The following is a 22632-nucleotide window of genomic DNA, read 5'->3' on the forward strand; positions in this document are numbered from 1 at the left end:
CATCGATTACAATGACCCACTTGTAACCCACTGTTGTACAGCAGAGAGACATCCACTAACCCGCTTTTTTAGATCTAAATTAAGAGAATTATTATCTTACTATGATTTAAACATATCTTATAATATTGTTGTTTTTGTACTAGGCAATTTTATTATTTGATTAAATTATTATAACTGTGCTTTCTGTAAAAAAGATAATTTTATATTTTAGGATTTTTTCCTGAGAATGTTTTATAATGTGTACATCATCAAGGGCATTGGGCATAATCTTTTCATTAATTTGTGCCGAGGAAGCAAAATATAACAAATTACTTAGATTCTTAAGTTAGTTCCTGTGAACGAAGTAGTTATTAAAACTTAACACGCTACGTCAATTTCTTGTGTTTATTATTTCCAGTCAGTAACCAAATACTTACATAAAAAAGTCTATACATTTTGAACAAAAAGCTACAATATATAATATAATATTTGTATTTAAAAATTTTTTAATAAGTACCTCTCTTAATAAAAATAGTGAACAATATAGTACAATTTAAATAGATCTACTACTTACTTCCAGTTTGATTGTTCGTGTTGAATTCAATGTGATAAAAAATAGTATACAAAAACGGTATCCTAATAATTCAAACGAATCCCTTTTTTAAAAAATCTTTTACGATTACATATAAAACATAATTAAATAATATGTACATTTATATTAAGTATTCATAAATGAAAACTAAATGTACCTTACATTATTGTTGTATTAAGCATTATATAAACCATTAAAACACACCTCTCTCGTTCTTAAAAAGTATTATAACCTATATATAAGGTAGATTATTACACCTATAGTAAATTGATTTAAAATTTAAATTTAAAAATGCGGGGTCGACTGCTCCAGGGTTACTCTCTTCTTCATGATCCAAACCCGACTACTGGCTATATACATAACATATACGCTGGTACTCAGCGTTCCTATGAATTATGATATGTGAACATAAGCAAATTCACTAACATAATCGATGAGTCTGTGATTTGTAACTTGTTAGTTGTTATATTATATTAGACTCTAAAGCAAGGTTCCAACAATTGTTTTTAATATATAAGAATATTTTTAATTTAAGTATTTAGTTAACAAATTTTTTTAGAAAATAATATGTGATTATGTAATTATGCAGCAGCATTCAGCATAAATATTAAATATATAATATATATATAATACTATGTAAACCAAAAGCGATTCTTCTACAATTGTCTTGTAATACGTCCGCCGTAAAATAAAAAAATTTGTAAAGTATTATATTTTAAATGAGCATGTTTCGTTTTATTAGTATACGTTTGTAATAATAGGCATACATGACAAAGTGGTATCAACGTGTGGCTCGAACTCGCGACCCCCAAATCAAGAGTATCATGCTACTACTTATTAAAACTACAAAGTACAAGTGAATATGACAGTACGATACGATGAATTTATGATATTTATAAGAGAAAACCAAATTTTCCCATACATTATTTATAAATTCTAACACTATTGATAAAAATATACAATTTAGATATTTTTAAAAATCATATTAGCCTATAGCTTTAGAAAAAATCTTTCTTGTTTTTATTTATTATTGTTGAGTTTAAATGAAATGTTCTTTTTTGTTTATTTTATAATATTAATAATTCACTCAAAATGTATTTATTTTATTTTCAATATTATCTGAACAAATGGCATTTAAATCATAAAAAAATGTTCAGCTTCAATTATTTACATAGTATACATAATGATCAAATATGTCTAAATAGAACAATTATGATTAAACTTTATATATATATGTACCTATAATTATTTTTGAAAACCAAATATTTTTGATTCAATTGAACGCCAATCGTTCATAACACTAAACGATTAAACGTTTTAAATACGGTTATATCAAAAGGTTGATATATCGACAAAATGTACTCGATGCACAGTTTGCTAGTTTTTATTATACTTATTTTTTTTGTTTGATGCATTATGTATATAAATATTAAACATGGTAGGTATAAATTGGTGATGGGAAGTTTTGAATTAAACGATTGATCTGGTAATTTTGATGGTTTTCGGGTATGAATTGTCGTTTTCTTAACCACTTGCCTGTGTAAATCGGACAGGATTTAGTAATGTAATGAATGGGCGTCGAAGCAAAAAGCACATTAGGTGGGCGATTCCAAAGGTTAGGTTTCTCTCCTCGTATTTCACACAACAGCGCTTAGAGAATGCCTGCAGAAACTTTTAGTGTGCTCGTAGGGCTGGCAATTATTAAGACGCTGAATGGGGGGGGGGGGGGGGTATACCTTGAGATTTACGGGTTTATTCAACAACTATACACTTATGGGCGTTTAAGGAGAGATTGAGTATATTTGTTGAATATTATCATCCAAATCTGCATAGTTCAAAAATATTAATAAAAAATAAAAATGCGTAATGTTGTAACAATATTAATATCAATATTATTTCTTTTCAGTGTAATTTCGATTCGTTTAACTAGTTACGTACATTCATCAATCGTACCATATTTGAATTTCATTAGTTATTCATTATAATATTTTTCTTTTTTGGTTATAAGGATCGAAAAAAAATAATGATACACCTTCTTAAAAACGTATAAATTAGTGAAGATACGATATTTTACTTGTATATTTGTTAGCTTATTAAAAAAAAATTGGATACAAACATCTTGTATAGAATGATACTTTTCTAGCAGTCAAATATGTAGCCATAAAATGCTACCAATAGGATATCATCTTCGACATATCGTGCAAAATTAATTCAGCACTATGAAAAAAACCTGTATCTTAAAAATAAAATTATACATTTTTATAGAAAAAAACAAACTTGTTCAAAATCGAACGTAAATAAAATACTGCTTGAATTTGTAATAATTTATATAATTAAACCCAGTGGTATATTTCTTGAAGTAAATAATAAACAATACAAATAAGAAAAATATATTTTTAATATTTATTTTTAATTAGTGATTATTACGAAATTGTTTGCAATGGTAGTAAATAAAAATAATCTGAACAACTAAAATTATAATAAAAATTATTACTAACTAATAGGTATAATTGTACAGTTAAAACATATAATATATAGATCAGGGTACATATTATATTAGATATTCACTCTTAATATCTTTTTCTTTTTTATTACTTTTTGTTATTGTAAAATCAAATTACTCACGCTACAGATATTTTATTCTAAAAACTGTCGTCATACCTTTATCATTCACTAAAATTAATGTATTTAATTGGATGCATAAAATATATACATTTTTTAAATTCAAAATTGAAAATTATGTTTTATTATTAATATTTGTTATGTGATATTATATTTAATAACGACCACTGATTTGTAAAAAATATGAAAGTTATAATACATGTAACATGTATAACGAAGAAGATCAGTGTCTTGAAATATATATCTAAAAGAGCGGAACTTTACACCTGTTTTGAAGTGGTTGTTGATTTTTCGTCAAGGAAAAAATTAACTTTAAATATTTGACTGAAATAGTGTCTACGGCAACTGTGGTGGTTTATTGTTCTATATGGGTGAGTCTTATAATATACAGTAATGGTAGCTTAATGACATTATTTGTTTTACCCGTTTTCTTGAAATAAATCTCGTAATCACTGTAGGGGCGAAATTGCAATGCAAAAGATAGGGGTGATTAAGTCCCTTTATTTTTTTTCATATTATCTTATGGTTGTGGATACCTGCATAATGACTATACAAATGTAAATTAATATAAACAAATTTGGGGGTGCTAAGCCTATCAACTACTGAATACTACAATCAAATAATAATACACGAATAAGTGACATGTTTTGAATTACGTAAATAATTTAAATGATTTTCACCTGAATAATTATCTTTAAGGATTACCTAACACATATTCATTTATATTCATTATTATATTATAAAGTTACGATATAATAGTCAAAACATTTTTTGAAAGTACAAAGAATAATTCAATTTACATAAGCTGTTAGCACATTATGTTCAACGTCTGCAAACTACGCTTACAGTGTGGTGTACGATATGTGTGTACAACAAATGACCACGTGTTGCAGATGGCTCGTTTGGAATCAAACATTTTGATATGGATTTCAATATTCATAAGTGACGTTTAAGTTTGATTTATGTTTCTTATATCATGTAAAAATACAACCATGGCCATGACGAGAGCAGATATTGCTGGACTTAAGTGATACATATTATCCTTATAGACTTAAGAACAATAATATGCACACTGTTTATTGTTATTCCTTGATATTATTTTGAAGTTAATCAGAAAATGTTTAATTGATGGTGAGAATCTATTTTTTTACGTAATTGAGGTTTGTAAATCATGTAAAAATATGGACAGCATTACTAAAATTTAACTTTTAACCAATACAGTTTCAAATATTATGTCACAGGTGATTTATTTTTATACATAGAATATTTTTTTGTAATGGACAATGTATGACGTAATGTTGAACAGTAGAAATTTATCTGTCGATGAGCTAACACCGCATCGTCTGTTACTTTCTTTTACGTACTTAAGTGCGCTGTAGTAGTTTTATTTATATATTATATTATTATGATGATAAAAATAATTTTACGATGTAAAAAAGTGTAGTAATTATAGAGTTTAACATAAAACGTTGGATGTAATTTTGGATATTACTTAGGCGATTTCAGGTAAAACATTGCACGAAATAACCGATTATCGTGAACATTCTATAAACCAATATCCTGCAATGAAAGCCCAAGTGCAAATACGTCTTTTTTATTATAAATAATTGTAGTAAATTTACTGGGTTTTTACGTATGAAAAACATTTTTAATAATCGACTGTCAATATTCTATATTTATGTATATTAAATTGATTGCTGAGTTAAAATAACTTTTATATTAACAAAAAAAAAAATAATCAACAATAGTAAAGTGAAGTAAAAGCCATATTTTCCAGTTTGCATTCATCTTACAATTTAGTAAATGTCATCATATTTTTAAAAAATTTTTTAAGAATAATTAGTATTAGTGGGCGTATATAAACATGTCTTAAAAAAATTATTCAATATTTCATCAATTTCACAAGCAGTAATGTTAGAATTAGTAAAGTTGTAACTTATCATGGCCTGCTTTTTTAAGACATGTTAATGTTTTAATCGTGGATGGCTACAATTTAAAAGTGGGGTGTTTTATTGACTGAAATATTCTAATTCATCCAACCTCGAGTACATAATATGATTTTAATATATAAATACTGAATGTATGACTGGAAAATAGATTTATTATGAAATCTTATAACTGTGGTGGGTATTGTTAAGACAGACGCTCTTTTGTCACACAAATTCGCACAACTGCAAATATTCCATAACTTGCTATTAACTGATATAGTTAAAAAAAAGCGCCCATGTGAATGATTGACATGTAATAACCTGTAATTGTCTCCAGAAGGATATTGTATCCTAATATACGTTTACCGATGTTGACATACCTTTTGAAAATCACCTATTCACCTATGCAACAAAATTGCATACCCGACGCGCCGGCTAACGGATGTGAATATACACACAATAACATTGTGACAAAAACTGACTCTAGGTGACGTCGTTTATCTTGTATAATGTACAATATTATAATTATTAATGCTCTGTATATAATATGGAACATAATGGTCTTGTGTATTGGTCGATTTTCCTATAACTATAATTTTTTTCTTATCAGGAACAGATATTGATATTGACTTAAAATTCTGCTAAAAAGTATATAAATTAAAAAATAATAATATTATGTTAATATTATTAGAGTTAGCCAGTTTAAATATGGTGTATGTTCAAAAGATGAATCGTATGTTTTTTCGCAATTAAATTAAATTTAGTTTTTTTTTTTTTAGAAAAATTGAATTAAATATAATACGTTTTATAGACTTTTACAGAGAATGATGACCAATTAACTAAAATGTCTTGGAAAAAAATCTATAATTTGTAAGAATTGACATTCTACATTTTTAACGGTTGTCTCGTTTATACTGACTTTAAGTAAAACACTTCAGTCCAAAAGCCACTATGAAGTACACAAATTCAGATGCCACGGTCGCCTCTTAGTGTGCCCACTTGACTGCAGTCAGTATTGTGAAATAGTGATCCATCATCTGTCGATTACAATATTTTAGTGATCCAATTGGAATAATATTTCAATTAGGTTTTATAAGTACCTAAATACCTTTCACTAATAAATGAATAACATAATTAATACAAAAAAATTATAAATCGTTTTAATAATAAACGCGAAATTATTTTAAACATCAATTTATTAGTCAAGTGCGTAGTAGAACTGCACAACATGTTACAGTCCATACACGATGTAAGTAATCTCAGCCCTCATTAAAATAATATGCTACTGTGTTGTGGGAAAATCTGAAAAAATTTTCAACGTTCTTAAAGACTCTAAAATTTTGTTCGCACCTGTACGTCGTAAGTACTACGACGACTGCAGTTACGCCGATCACGTCAGCGAATGGTAAATTAATTTTTAAAACATTGTTCTTCTCGGACGTAGGGGTTATTTTTGTATGTGGGGGGGGGTGGAAGTGATTTTTTCCACGATTTCGGTGGCGGCGATGACCGGAGCAACAGGAGGACCACCACCGCCACGTCGGTTTAGGTACCGCCGAATAAGAAGAATATTATTAACCCGCGTGGCGGCGTCGGCAGAGACCGAACGTGATTCGCGATCGTCGATGGGCAGGCGGGGTGGAAATGGGCGGCCAGGAAACGGCGGCTGCTCGACGACAGGCCGCGGCGGACCCGATGCACGCGCTCCGCATTCTTTAATTCGGCTCCGGGCCAAACGCACCGCCGCCGCTTCACAACACGTTGTCACGTTGCCGCCGGTTCACTGTCACACGCGTATCCGCCTCCGCCACAAAAATAATAACGACTTGACAACACAATAACATGTAATATTATCACACCGTAGTACGCGAACACGTGGGCGCTCGTCGACCACCCATCCCAGAGACTCGCACGCGTTTCCCGGTAAGTAATTATTCCGTCGTATTTCGATTCAATATGGTTGTCGTAGCACAACGACAGGTCAGATTATTGTCAGAAGATAATAACAACACAACACGGTATTGTGTCATGCGTACATATTATATTATATGTATGCCTCCGAAAGTCCTCGATCGAGGAGGAGAATGGAGGGGGAGGGGTTGAGAATTGCCGGCACCTTTGGTAATATCGACATTAGAACACAGGAAATCCTATGGTCTCGGACAATAATAGTTAGCGAATTGTGACAGTGGTTAAATTATTTAAGGTATTTATTTTTTAAATTGATTTGACTTTAGATTATTTAATATTTGTTATTACTCATGTTGTTTTGAATTCACTATTTGTTTTATTATCATATTTTGTAATTTTTAACAAACTAATAATTTAAAAAAATATACTATGAACAAAAATTATTCGTGGTTGAGTCAAGACGTCCTGGCATCTTGAAGTGCGTAGAATTTTTCATATTTTTTAGCGATTTACAAAGATTTTTTCAATAGTTATATATTTGACTGTTAAAAACACGATTATTATGATTTAATGAATTTCTGAAAACACTTTAAAATAAAGTTATTATGAGTATATTATTCTCTTTGAACTAAAACAGAATAAACCGAGGATAACAAAAACAAAGAATTCCATATTTTTGTAAAGGTCATTTAAGTAATTTAATTAATTCTCTTCTTTAAACCACAAAAAAAGTGTAACATTTAATATCAAAACCATGTTTAAAATAAAAACAAGAATTTATTTGAGAGTAAAAACTTTACAATGTTATTAAATTAATAGTATATAATTGAAAATAAAAATATGCTATTCAAAAGTATTTTAAAAATGTCATATAGTGATAAAATTATATTTTCAAAAGATAATTAAAAAGAATAAAAACTTGTTGTAATTTTAAATATTTTAGAAATAAATAAAAACAAATATTTACTTAAATATTGATGAACATTAAATGAGTATGAAAATCCGGTAGTTTCTACATTCTAAATGAAGTATGACGTAGCATACTGCAATATTTGGATATTATAAATTGTGGCTTAGAGTAACTAAATTATCAACATTGTTTTCATAAAATACAGATTTATATTAGTAAAAAATGTTTGTCACTTATCAACATTATTATAAGTTTTCAAATCTAAGTATGTACTTTTTTTAGTGAATTATATATTTTATGTCTGAAAAAAAGTCGTCTATCTATTACGATAACAATAAATTACACTTTCTATTTAAATCTTTATTTAAATAAAATAATAATTTGGATGAATTGAAATATGTAAGTCATTTAAGACTTTATTTTCAAAAATAAAGATGCTTTAAAAAAAAAAAATTATAATTGAATGTCTTAATTTAGCCTTTATAAAATTATTTTTAGTTTTTAAATAGCTTGAACTATTTTATTCTGTTGATCTTAAAGTAACTCAATATACGCATTTTTGCATTCAATAATTTAAAACATTGGCAAAAATTGAAATTATTAAAAATAATATAAATAATATAATTTAATTAATTGCTCAATGATTTTATTCAGTATAAATTCTGAAAACGGCAACTCAGTAGCATGAAAAAAAATATGGTTTTGAAATTATTAACATTATATTATAATGCGATTACAATATTTTATATAATGTTTTGGTATGTAATACAATTATCAGATAAAATAAATAATTCAAATAAGTTGAGGTTAGAAAATGACAGTCCAAAATTATTTCTTCTTTTAAGTGTCTTAAAACAAAAATACTTTATTACTTTTCATTAATTTGTGTTTGTTTTAATTCCAAAACTGTTACTTACCAATCTTTCACACTTCATACAATATTGGTATTTAAAGTTAAGCTTCTTTCTTTTTCCAATACATGTATTATGACTCTTGAGCATTATTCTTGTATCATAGTTTTCACAAACAGACAATGTAATCAAATACATTCTAACCAGGGTTATTAATTAATAACTATGAAGCATAATATTCAAGAATTTAGAATCGGTTTACAAAAATAATTAAAATCCATGTCCATTGACTACGGCGAGAATCAATAGATACGAAAAAACAAAAACCACGTGTTTCATTAGATGTATAAATTATCAAAATTATAGAACGGAGTCCCTTGGAAAAATGTGGTAATTATTTATTAGATAGGTAAGCATTTTAGAAGTAAAGAATAGAATTATGTATTATTACCTTTTCATAAATACTGTTTTTGTTTTTAACGGATAATTTATTGTAATACCAAAAACCCATCGTCACCATGTTACACTAAATAAACTTATTTAATTAACTTTTGTATAATTTTTAAGCCTTAGGAATTATATTTGATAAATATTTAAACAGATTTTTTAAAAATAATATAATTAATACAGTCATGATGTTTTAAACACGTTTAGGTAACAGTCAACAATAGAATTTAAAGTTTGAGGTATTAATATTATTTTTAATAAACATCCGGAATATTTGTAATAATGTGTGTTTTGGAATTAAATTTAATGTTCCTAAAGTTTTAATAGATTATTACTTTCTAATGTGTACCTACATACATGTATTGATATTCATGTTTGATTTTTCCATTTTGTCAACATAATATTTAACATTAATCGCGGTTTTATTTGTTTGTCTAAATGTGTAAAATATTTTTATAGTTTCTACATGGTCTATTCACAAATTGTAAAATATTTGTAAAGGTATAATTATTAATTTTTTACATTTAATATTGTTGATAAATAATCAAACGTGGTACAAGAATTTAACTATCTAAACAAGCATCGAAGTATCAGCTGATTATTACTATTATATTTAAAAATAATATTCGTATTTTATTATGTACATAATATGATATTGTTCAGGTAATATAATATATGTTATATTATGTTTACTTATAAAGATGGTTAATATTTGTTTTTAATTAAATTTTATAAAACCATTATTTTCATTTTAATTATGGATTTAGTTTTAGATTTTGATATAAATGTTTTGGTTTTTCAATAGCGTGAGTGTTTTAAAATTTTTTTTTATCTCTTGTCAGTTTTTGGAGCAGTCAAAAGTAAAAAATTCTCCATACTTTTTTTCTTAAATAATTGAGAGAAATAAAAAAATAAGAACAATGGGAATATTTATGTATTTAAAGCTCGACAATATCAATGTTTATTTTTGTTTTTATTCAAAAACGAATAACTGTAAAAACTTGAAATTTTCACCAACTATAATACGAGTATGTTACCATTATCTGTCGACTTCGTATAGTTTTTAAAATATATTAATATTTTTGTGCTATTTATAGAGATTTGAAATTTTCTTCCTAAAAAAAGCTATTTTTTACTATTTATTCATGACAATTTTTTGTATGGGGAGTAAGTAAATTTGGTAATGGTAAGATTATTCTTGTTGAAAATAAATTCTTTAAAATAGCTATAAATTATAACTTATAATTATTGGAATATTTTATTTTTTCATTGATTTTATCTTATATTTATTATGTAGGTATCTATGAACAGTGAAAATAAAATGTAATGGTGTGAAATACGATTACTGTGCTTAATATTTATATTATTATACCTAATATATATCTATTATAAATATAAACCCTAGACGCGTGTGTCATCTTACGTTTGTTCTGTAATACCACAGAGTTCCACCATATAAATACAACTATACAACTATTTCTGATTACTTTACAAAATGTATAATTGTAATAAAATTACTGTATTAACATTTACCCTCGGTGTATGTAAATGTTTTGTCTAATATTATAAACATCGAAATCCTCTAGTATTCCCACTTTTGGTATTTATCTGTCACTGATACACTACACCATACCTGAGATAGACAACTTTTATAATTACTACCACGTAGCACCAACTTGGTGTTATTAGATTTTTTTTTCTAACTGAAGTTTTGTATTATTTGCTTTCACTCTCACACCTTCCATTAATTCGGTGAAATAATATACATATATTTGTATCATGTGTATATGAGTAGTATTATTTGTTTAGGTATATAGATATAATACTTTAGGGGTACTAAAATTTTAAAACTACTTAATAATGTTAGTATGTTTCTTTAAAAGAACCCTTTCTCGAAGCGTTTTTTAATTACCTATAATTCTAATAATAGTAAGAAGATAAGATTTTATAAATGATATACCTAAGCGCAAACAACTCTGTAAAGTGATATTGACATGTTTATAAAAATATTGCATAATATTTTCAATACATTTTTTTTAAAAACATGATTAAGAAATTGTATGAGTACCTGGATCATTTTATTTCCGGTAGTATTTATGATAAACATACAAAAAATATTTAGAAAAAATGTGTATTATAATACAATTCTTATAAGCTAATATTCCAGGAGATAAATAATTATAAAATTAATTAAATTAAATTAAAATTAACAAAAAGAAAAAAATGAACGAACATAACATTAAACCATCACCACTTAAAATCATAAATGTTTTTGAATTAAATAATATTCTGAATTAGTTAGAATAATACAATAAATATTTAAGTTATAAATTAAAATAATACAAAATATAGGTAATAATAATAGAACATGCTGTTAATAATCATATAATAATAATACTATTGTTTCGTGATTGACGTGAAGTTTAATTTCCTCACTCAGTTTTATTAGTTGAAAATAATTGTTTTTATACTCGAATAATATCAAACTTTTTAAATGTATAATTAAACAAGTATATTATATACAAGGATATTCAATATAACGTCCGTATACCCCGTATATTATACTAAAACTTAGTCTAACATTCGTTTTACAACTTAAAGTTTATCCAGTATTACATTTCTGCAAATAAAATAATTCTTGTAATAATCGCACTAAGTTATTTTTGGATGTATACATGATATACGTTTATTTTATTATATTTTTTGAACGAATGTAGAGCGATATACAATGGTTTAGTTTAGAATCAAATTGGCCTGCTTGATTCTATTTGCGCTCTTTTCGAAAATCTGAAATTATGCCTTTATTGTAAATTTGTGCCGTAACTTGAAGTGAATGTTATTATACTTCCGGTCCAAAAAACGTTTGAAAATAACAATCTGATTAATAATTATTGTCATATTTCATATTTATTAAACTTAATCAATTAATAAAATAATTATCATATAGACGTTATGTAGTCAAGTACGTTTGGAGAGAAAACATTTAATATGAAAACATGAAATACAAGCATGCGCTGTTTATAATATTATGAGATTTATTTTTATGAACGATTTATTCAACAAACTCGCCGTATTTTATCAATCGGATGAAAATACGTCAAGAAAATCACGTACAAAGCGTACATATTATAAGCATATACAAACATTTTTTTTTTTGATACAGCAAGCTGTAAAACAATCATTCATAACCCACAATAATGTTTTTTATGAAATTGTAGCAATGTGTATATTTTGAGATAACAAGAAAATGCATTGGCCAACGCACTCTTCCGAGAATCTCTAGAGGATATTTTACAAATCATACGTCAGTGCTCTTGGTATCTCACCAAGGCTACACCATAAGCTCATATATGATGTTCAATCGACCATTGTGTCCTCAGTATGTTTGTATCTATTTTGAATGAATTACTTCAATTTTTTTTTTTATAATACTCTAAATTATTACTATAGTAAGAATTGTATAGAACAACAAGTTATTGCAATTTAAAATATTAATCCTATAATGATTGTTACGGTTTGATGTATATCATATTTCAAGAAATTATTATATTAATATACAATACACATTTGCCACATTTTAATATACAAATATATGCAATCATAATTAATATATGTTCATTGAGCTAGAATCAGGATAGTCGATAGACTCATTTATAGGGGGGGGGGGGGATGGGGGTTAAATTATGGTTTAAATCAGTGGAAAAAATATTGCCGGAACATTGTTATATCTGATATCGTTATAAGCGAATTTAACTGAGTGTACTCGGGGGCTTTTGATTTCTTAAAAACCCTTGTCCCTTGTTAAAGGACGGATAAACTATTTTTTCAACAAGAAATAAGATTAAAATATGAACAGTACCATTTGTTGGATGTTATACTGAGTGTTGATGTTAGATAATATCTACTAGTCTTCAATAGGCACGAATCCATCGCACTTGGAGGAGTGTCGGTAAGTGTGACAAGAGCGTTCTACTCGAGTTGCATTATATGTACATATATATTAGGAACTGTGCGTACATATAAACATTAAACAGGAAATTGATAAAGTGATGATGAAACTACGAAAGTGGTCCTTGAAAGTGAAATTATAAAATATATGCAGATAATAAAGGACGAATTCCCCGAGGAGTAAAAAAACGCTCTTTGTAGAATGGAGATTTTAACTATTTATATACCATATAGGCACGCCACTGGGGTGCTGGTCCGTTTTACAATTCGAACAACTCAAACAAGGCTTCCACTTAGGCTACGGAACTTTCACTAGTGACTAGAGACATTTTAACTACCATTAAATGTAGCCAACGGTTACCAAACTGGTAACTGTATGTCTGTATGGAGTATGGGCCCTGGGGAACGAGCAGACGTCAAAAACAGCGCCAGTGATATATCCCTGATCGATTAGCTTCGAAAAATGTATGGTGAAGAATTTGTTTAATGATCTATTTAGAATTTTTCAATTTAAGTACACTTGGTTCAACGACTCAATCAGGCGAAAAATCGTCAAAAGAAATTGTATTCTCATAATGTTCAACCTCACTATTATATTATCAAACCTTTGATTTATAATAAACTTAAATATAAGTTTATGTAATGATTTTATTTATTTTAGAAAAATAAATGGACAGAAAACTCCACAAATCATTAATATAGAGTTCAATCGTCATAACACAGTAAATACAATATTTTAAATAGTTCCTGAAAGGAATACTCGTATTAATAATAACAAATTGTATTCAAACAAATATGGAAATTGCAAATGTAAACCTAAAAATATAATACAGGTTACACTTTGAACCTGCATGCAGTTATTGATTACAGAATAAAATAATATGCTAATATTATTCTTTGATACGTACTTAGAATTATTCTTATTATCTACATTCTACAGTATATGATTTATAATTTTCTTCAAGCTTGAATACGTTTATTTACATGTTGGGGTGAAAACTTTCTGCCGCAATTTTCTTCGATTTTTATTTTTACAAGCACTTTATCGTTAATACGGCATTTCATAAGTGTTGGATTTTCGTCATAAAACGATGGAATATGCGCATTTAATGTTCATAGCGAGAACGTGTTGAGTTTATTTGTACGACAGATTAAACGAATATTGTCGTTTGCAATAAAATCGTTTTAAGGCTTGTTTGTTGCATTCAAGTGCACTTCTCTAAATGCTAAATTTATCGGGTGCGAGAAAAAAATCCCTTGGGTCTACCGCCAGCAGATTATTGGCTTAATGTGGGTTCCCGAACATTTTTTTTTTCGTACCTCCGTGACCGATTAGAGTTTATATTTTATACGTGCTATAATAATTCATGTAAAATCTGCGTAAACTATAAACCGACTTAAGAATGTTGTTTTTGCTAAAATAATTTAGCATTAGATGTATTATATTATATTTCTACAAAATAATTCGATCGAGAAAGATTGATATTAAAATTAGTGATAACAATATATTATTTTACCGATTTTTAAATATGTTCACTTAAATAATGGCATCGACATCACGGTTATTAATTGTTATTATTATTGCTATAATTACTCGTTTAAGTTTTAGTATGAATTTATAAACAGAGTACTTCATCGGTACATTTTTTTTAAAGTAGTTGTTATTATAATTGTTAAACGTAAATATTTAACAAAACAAAAAAAAAAAATGTTGTTTGAAATGAATCGTAATTAATGGAATTTATAGTAGTTATTTGATTATGATTTCATATTAATTATGTACAATTCAATGAACAATTATAATACTACTTATTAAAATTTGTTCTAAACAATTGTATTTATTTTTTAAAATTATTTTAATACAAATATATTTTTTTATTCAGAGTAAGGCTTCAACTACTAAGATCGTCAACCTGGTACTGCGTGAAGGGGGGGGGGCGATTGGTTGAAACACGTTTGTATGTGTGGCAAGGACGTGTTGCTAAAAACCTGTGGTCACCCATCCGAGTGCTAGTAACGACGGCCGGTACATATGCTCAGAGCTTTGATGCAGATTGAGCTTACGACCAAGCCACTTTATAAATATTATATAGTGTCTACTTAATACGGTTAAAATAATTATTTTTCAAAAGCTACTATAGTTTTTTGTGCTTACACAATAAAAAAAAAAATATATTTTATCATATTCATTTAGAATAGGATGAACAAAAAGTGAAATATGGATTTAAATACTGTGATTTGTGATGGATAACATTTGTACACTTGTTTGTATTTGACAAGTGGTACCTGGTAGATCATAAACAATGTACTTAAAATGAGATTCAAGTGAGAAACGGGGAACGGGGAAAGGACCCAGAAAGTGACATCACTTGCGGAATCTGCACATCCACTTGAGATAGGATTTATGTGTAAACACATATATTTGGCTTGGATAAACATTTATATTAAATTCTTCGATAAACATTTTTTATTACAATAACTTTAATTCACGTCAACATTTCACCGTTAGTTTTTAATATAACGTGGTTAATTTGACACGCTTGTTAGGTATGTACTTAGGATAAACTAAACTGAAATTATTTTTATGAGGATTACAGATCAAAATTATCCATGTGCAAAAACATCAAAACAAAATAAGTTTAACCACTACCTATGCTAATATTTTAGAAATCCCATGCAATTTGTTGTCATTAGAAGTTATAAGTCTAAAACTTAAAAAGAAATAATAATTGAAACATTTGTTCGTACAAATAATTATTATTTATCTTAATCGTACTTTGTTTGAAACAAATATTAATTATTTGTACTTATCAAAAGCAGAGACATTTAAATGCGTTCTAAGGTTTCACAACTACTCTATCTATTATATTATTATGTTATGTATTATGAGTATACTCGTACAACAGCAGGTATACCAAAACAACAATTTGTCAGTTACATAGGTGCATTTATGATTCTGATGTGCTATTCAAGACGTCATATAAAACGGTTATTAAAAAAAATCGCACACAAATGATAATGTCCGGGGTTATGGAGAGTAGGGGCATTATCGAAAGTCAGTCAAGTGCTTACAGTCGGTACTGTCACTTTCATAGCCGTTTAATTTACCGGTTAACCTGAACAAGGCATTCCAAGTGCCGTATAACAAGTGCACTTGGTGTGCAGTTTACAGAATATATAATTCGGATAAGTACCTACCTCCCCAGTCGCCAGCGTCCTGTCGGGGACAGCCCCCTATTCCGGAAGAACAAAAGTTTGAAAAATGTCCCCGGAGTAAAAATGTAAAAATAATAATAATAAAAAAAAGGTCAACCCCTTTGATTAGGTATTTATATGGCACTTATTGTCCTATACATTTGACCCGAAAAGAGTGCTTAATTGTTTCGCCGTCGTAGTGGGTATATTTTTGATTTTGGCAATCCATTCATCCACGACAAAGTAATTGTTTCGACTTTACCAAAATGCTGACAGAGTTGCGGCGGCGGCTGAAACATTAGCAGAAACGGTTTTTGATTTGTTTACACTTTTGTTATAGCATTTTTTTTCCCATCATTAACATTGAATTCACAACACGGACACTAAAAATGTCTGTAGACTAAGATCGTTGACTGCGTAAATATTTATAATCAAGTTCGAATGATCAACGTTATTGTCAACCATTGCATGAAAAATATTTTATCAATGTTATTGTTTCAAACGTTGCAAAATGAATATAAAATTACGATAAAATACCTAACCCATGCTCTCGGAAATTAATACGATACGATGCTATTGAACCAATGAAACCAAAGTTTAAAACCGTAATGAAAACTAGAGGTTTTATTAATTTAACGTTTATATGTGTTTTTATTTTTCATTTATATAATATTATATGATTTAATTATCTGAGGAAGATCGGAATGAAGTCAACCGTAAAAATTTTATATTATGTTCATACATTCATATAAGAAAAAAGTGGTTTACTATTGTAAATAAAATAAAATATCTTATGATAATTGCAATTAGTAGTTTAGATATTTTGTCTTATCCGAGCAGTATTTAAAACGTTAACTAGAAAATGTAGTTATAATTAAATTCAATAGGCTACAAAACTATATTGTTTTAACCGATATTTTGTTATTAATTATGAATAAGATTAGATAATAATAATATAATACCAGACAAAAATTTAAGACAAAAAAATTATAATAAATAAATAATATCGATGAACGAACATGATACTAGTAAGTGAATGAGTATTTGCGTTAATGCGTTTTTAATTTGAGGTATAGGTATGTTATTGTGCAATTTTAAATAACATCACACATTTATTTATTTAAAGTTAAGTTAAGCTTATATTTTGTGATGACTAGTTTATTATTTAATGTTAAACACTTGCCGATCATCTGATTGAAAATAGGTGCACTAATCACCAGCAGTGGGTTGTTCATACGACTTCTAAATGAAAAATGATATATTTCATGTCAATAAATTTGACTAATTAACTATGTAAATTAACAGTACTGCGATTATAGCGTACCGATCGAGTTATCGATTCTTTCATCTTTTATTTGTCAGATTTTTACCGGAAACTATAGGAACCACATTTTTGTCAATCGTTATAACGATAATAACTCTTTACAATCAATACGAAAACTGGCTTGGCCGTTTCTCGATACTTTGTTATGAGGTCAGATTAGGTTTAAAAGGTCCATCGTATTCAACATTATATCACATCCACTCTTGTGCAAGTATACCGGGATCTTGCAAAATTAATCGTTATAAATCGATATTATTCATTGTTACCGTTAAAAATTGATATCTACCGTACGTATTATGTATAATGTACCATGTCCGCATTAATGTTTTATCCGCAACCGCTTTAATCACGGTTATTAATAAGTTTGTATACCTACTCGCTTCTAATCTCGAACTCGGTCTTTGGTATAAAATTATGTACATAATACACACCATAATAATGCGTATAGTAATATTATTTAGGTTCGTTTTAATGATAATAAATTGTTGTTTATGGTTGTTTTTTTTCATTTTATCGCTCTTGTTGTTATTACCTCCCTATCTGCAAGTACAAGTGGTTCGCACGACCATGGCCAACGCATCCATGCCAATTCCGTGATTTTGTCCAACCGTCAAAACGTTTTCGCATTATTATTGTGTACTCAACATACAGTTATACATTTTTTATGGGTATAAACGTACGACCATATTATGTTCGAATTGTTCTATGCACAATAAACACTAAGAATTTTTTTTAATGAAGTTGTGGGTGGGAGGGTTGAAAATTAATTTTTGAAAAATCGTATCCGAGGACGATTTATTAATGACATTTTTCTTATTATTTAACTATTTTCAGTGGGGTTACAACCTCCAACTCCCTCCCCCCTGGGTACGCCATGGTACGGAGTAGCTAATGTGTGGTCGGTGTTGATACTGTGAAACGAATCACTCTGTATATGATATAAATATTTCTATTTTTCGAGGTTATACTATCGAGTCAGAATGGATCACAGTGATTTTATATTTTTTTCGTCTCGATATACATCATATAATATTACATAATGTAGGTACACACGAAGAACCAGTGGATTTTATGGACCGATATAGTAGTAATAATAATATGGTTTCCACGACATTCGACCGTTCCCGAAATACTCGTATAATACGAGCACACGAGCGCTCGATCGTCTACACACGTTTTTTTTTTCTTTAACTTTATACATGTTCCTCACCCTGAACACGATTTATATACGTATTATTTTTATGAATTTGGGTCGTTATGGTAATACGTCGTTATATAACGCGGGTGTATATACAAAATATTATATTCCTACTAACTGCACAGCAGTATCGCGACTCTTGACACTCACTCGCCATTATATATTTGTAAACCGTAATAACCGTATACCAAGTATACTATAGTAATGCGAGTGCGGTGAAAAGTTTCAGTAATTCGGGTCGTTAAAAAAAAAAAAAAAAAACAATAAATAAATAAACGAATATTTATCGTTGTATTACGATTATAATAATATTATTGTCCCGTCTTGTTGTGTTTGGATTTTCGACAAAAAATGATGTTTTTTTACTAGTAATTTATGAGACTATAATTGCATCGTGATCTCAGCATACCACCTGGTTAATGTAAATTGTAAAATAAGCCTTTACAGTACATCATCAGATCGATACGTAACGGTTGCCAAGATTATACTTATTTTTATTGTAATAAAAACACTACTAGTGGATTTCATAACATTATTATTGTCGAAATCGAATTCCCAGGTCGTCTCAATGAAGCTGTTAGCTGAAACGACCGTGGATCATGCTTTTGCGAATAATCGTGTATACGATTTACTCGAAATCACATTTTTTTATTTGTCTTAACTTTTAATCGACAGGTACTTGCCTCCTACCCTAGATATAGACTTATTAGTTATTATCGTTGTTTTTAGTTCACCTGCTATATATTTCATGATAATCTCCAACAGCTGATAGTTTCCGTAATAATAAGTTCATTATGATTGCTTAATGTTTTTAACTGAAAATGAGTTACAAAGATAGAAATAATGTACAATTATTATAATAATATTTGAGTAATTGCAAAATAAGATTAAATGATAAGACGGAAAACTTAAAGTAAAAAAGTTAAGTGTTCACGTTCAGATATTAATAATTTCTGAAGTATCATTGAGTCGAATTAACCGTTGTGAAAATAATGTTGATTTCAGAAAGAATATCAATTTGAGCTAAGAACAAAAATTAATAGCCTGTAAGAAAACATTACAAAAACAGATTTTTTCATTTAATTTATAAATATAAATTCTAACGATTTGTGTAACTATTCAATTATAAACCTAAAATACTGTCATGTCGTATTTAGTCAGAGAGGAGAACTTATACTAATATTTAAAACCCATCTGAAAAAGTCTATACAAATTTTGAAGCCAATCTGATGGGTTTAGAGATGATATGAAGACCGTTTCGAAATAGTATATACGTAATATATCATAACATAGTTGGTGTTTAAAAAATAAAAATGTATCGTAATTTGTTATAGAACTCGCCTAATTTAATTATACAAGAAGCCTCGTTAATGAGTTCAATGTTTTTTGCAGTGATCCTGGATTTAGACGAGTGCATTAAAGATTTTTTCTGTATATTTGGTTTAGTTGGTTTTAGTCTTTGCGATGGACAAAATCAATGAATGCATGTTTATTAAAACTTATCAATTTAAAATTATAGATATACGTTTTATACATTTAACTATTTGTTATGAATATTTTTGTCCTACACTGATCATATACTAAAAAAGTTTTGCTATATGGTAGTTTGAAACACTGTGTCAATAAATACAAAACCAAAGCCCAAAGTTGTCAATTCTCGTGTAGATATTTTTATGAAAAAATTTGCAATTTTTCTCTCAGACGTAAAATTATAGTTTCCAATTTGTTTCATATTTATGAATTTTTATCATAGATATTATTACAGTATTACTGTTTAAGTGACTGATAAATTAGTAAAAATATGTCAATACCTACCAGCAAGATATTGCAACTTGACCTTACAGATTAGGATACATGCTGTTGCAACTCAGTTTTCTGACAACGGAATGGTATGTTTTGAAATATTTTTATGGCCTCTCTGGTCTTCACCGAACAATTTATTCGTATCTACGTGACCCATGATTAATTTATAATTTAACACATATTTTGTGAACACGAGAGCCAATTCCGTTTTATTATTCTGATTTAAATATAAGGTGTATTTGGTTATAATGATATCGTATAGTCTCTGTAAACATCAAGCTGGGTTTCATCAGTCTCTCAGAACGAGATAGTAATAAAAATCAACGGCAATGGACTTTAAAAAAAAATGTATTTTATATATTATATAAATCAAGGTAGTTCACCGTGCAGGTATTATTTTTTGAGAACCACAGACATTTCAGACGTATAATAGTTATCGTGGGGGGTTTATCGTGTCTTATCGTTCACATCATGTCGGTCAAAACGTTAGTACGCATTGCTAAACGTATACATTTTAGTAATAGTATTATTAGAGGAGGTAGTAGGTGTTTAAATGATATTGTCAATGTGTTGTAATAATTAATGATGCTCATATACATAGAGTAATAATAATAATAATAACATGATTGTTGTGTATAGATTCAGCTGTTAATTATTCATGGGTGTTGGGCATAGCCGTCGTCTGTTCATATTTGCGCACAACAATGATTCAATAATAATTTATCGTGATCGACTGCGTTTCTAAGTGACCTACATTGATTTATCACACGAACATAAACACGAAAAAGTCCAAAATAGAGGCATTCTGATAACTCGTATTAGCGAATCAATAAAAATCCTTGTCCGTAAAAATGTTATTATTACGACTTTAATACGATATGATTTCAGTATGATCGTTTTTAAATAATAGTAGGTACCTTCTACCTAATAATAGTTATTGTAACTACGATTGATCGATTGCGTACGATAACACTATGATATTATTGTGAACATAATGGTGGCTATATGACGCTGTGTAGATTTGTTTTTAATCACCCTATTCCGTCATTTCTTCCCCCACATTTCCGGTGTGAGATAAAATTAAAAGTAGTACCTACGCTATTATAATATTTATCTCGTATTCGTTTCACGATTTTTGACATGAAATATAATAATAATATTATATATTTTACAATACGTATGGTCGGTTGCCGAAAATGTTAAACTTCCGTTTGATCGCTGACAATATAATAGCCAACATGAACCCTGGTCGATTTCAGCCGTTCAATGTTTGTGTCCGTCGAACGCGAATTACATAAATATTGTTAGGCTCCCCCATTCGATGTCATCCTTCTGGCTCGTCAATAACATATTTTGGTTTTCTGTTATGTGTGCCCTACATTTTCCGCCAGCCATACCATTTAATTCTCCTCTTTTCAACCGAATTCCCTCGTTTTGTTTTTCATTTTTTTTTCCCCATAATGTACAAGCTATTTTACGTGACCGAATAAATTTGGTTATATTTTATTGTAATGTTGCATTTAGCTTTAAATTTCAAAGTATATTTTCATCTCTATCAGTCTTCCTTTTATGCCATAATGTATGCATAGTATTTTCATCAAAAATGTTTTATCCGCCCGTTATAGCGGAATATCGACTGGACAAATATTTGAAATATTTGCGTCCCCAGTGTCGTTAATGAACGCACACAATTGGTAATCAGTAGGTACACGCAAACACAGCCGATTGTGCCATTTTGAAAAGAATTAAGTTGGGTCAATAACGATATTTATGTATTGTTTATTATTTGGAATTCAATAGAATCATTATATATATTGAAATCGAATCACATTGCAACTTGACTGAGTCGTCATGTTCCAAAGGGAATTCCCAAGTATTGGGTGGCGAATCAACGAATATTTAGAAAATAACAGTTGTTATCACT

The 22632-nt window shown here is 28.5% G+C and overlaps 1 protein-coding gene across 2 annotated transcripts in view; it reads left to right on the forward strand.

Moving 5' to 3' along the window:
- Positions 1–6849: 6849 nt before the first annotated feature.
- Positions 6850–22632, forward strand: part of LOC111026532 (lachesin-like) — a 140872-nt gene continuing 125089 nt past the window's right edge. For both annotated transcript variants that reach the window (XM_022304634.1, XM_022304635.1), the window contains exon 1: positions 6850–7044. The gene's annotated coding sequence lies outside the window, so the exon portion shown is untranslated. The remainder of the gene's footprint in view (positions 7045–22632) is intronic.

This window comes from Myzus persicae, unplaced genomic scaffold (genome assembly GCF_001856785.1).
Source record: "Myzus persicae strain clone G006 unplaced genomic scaffold, MPER_G0061.0, whole genome shotgun sequence".
NCBI classification, from domain to species: Eukaryota; Metazoa; Arthropoda; class Insecta; order Hemiptera; family Aphididae; genus Myzus; species Myzus persicae.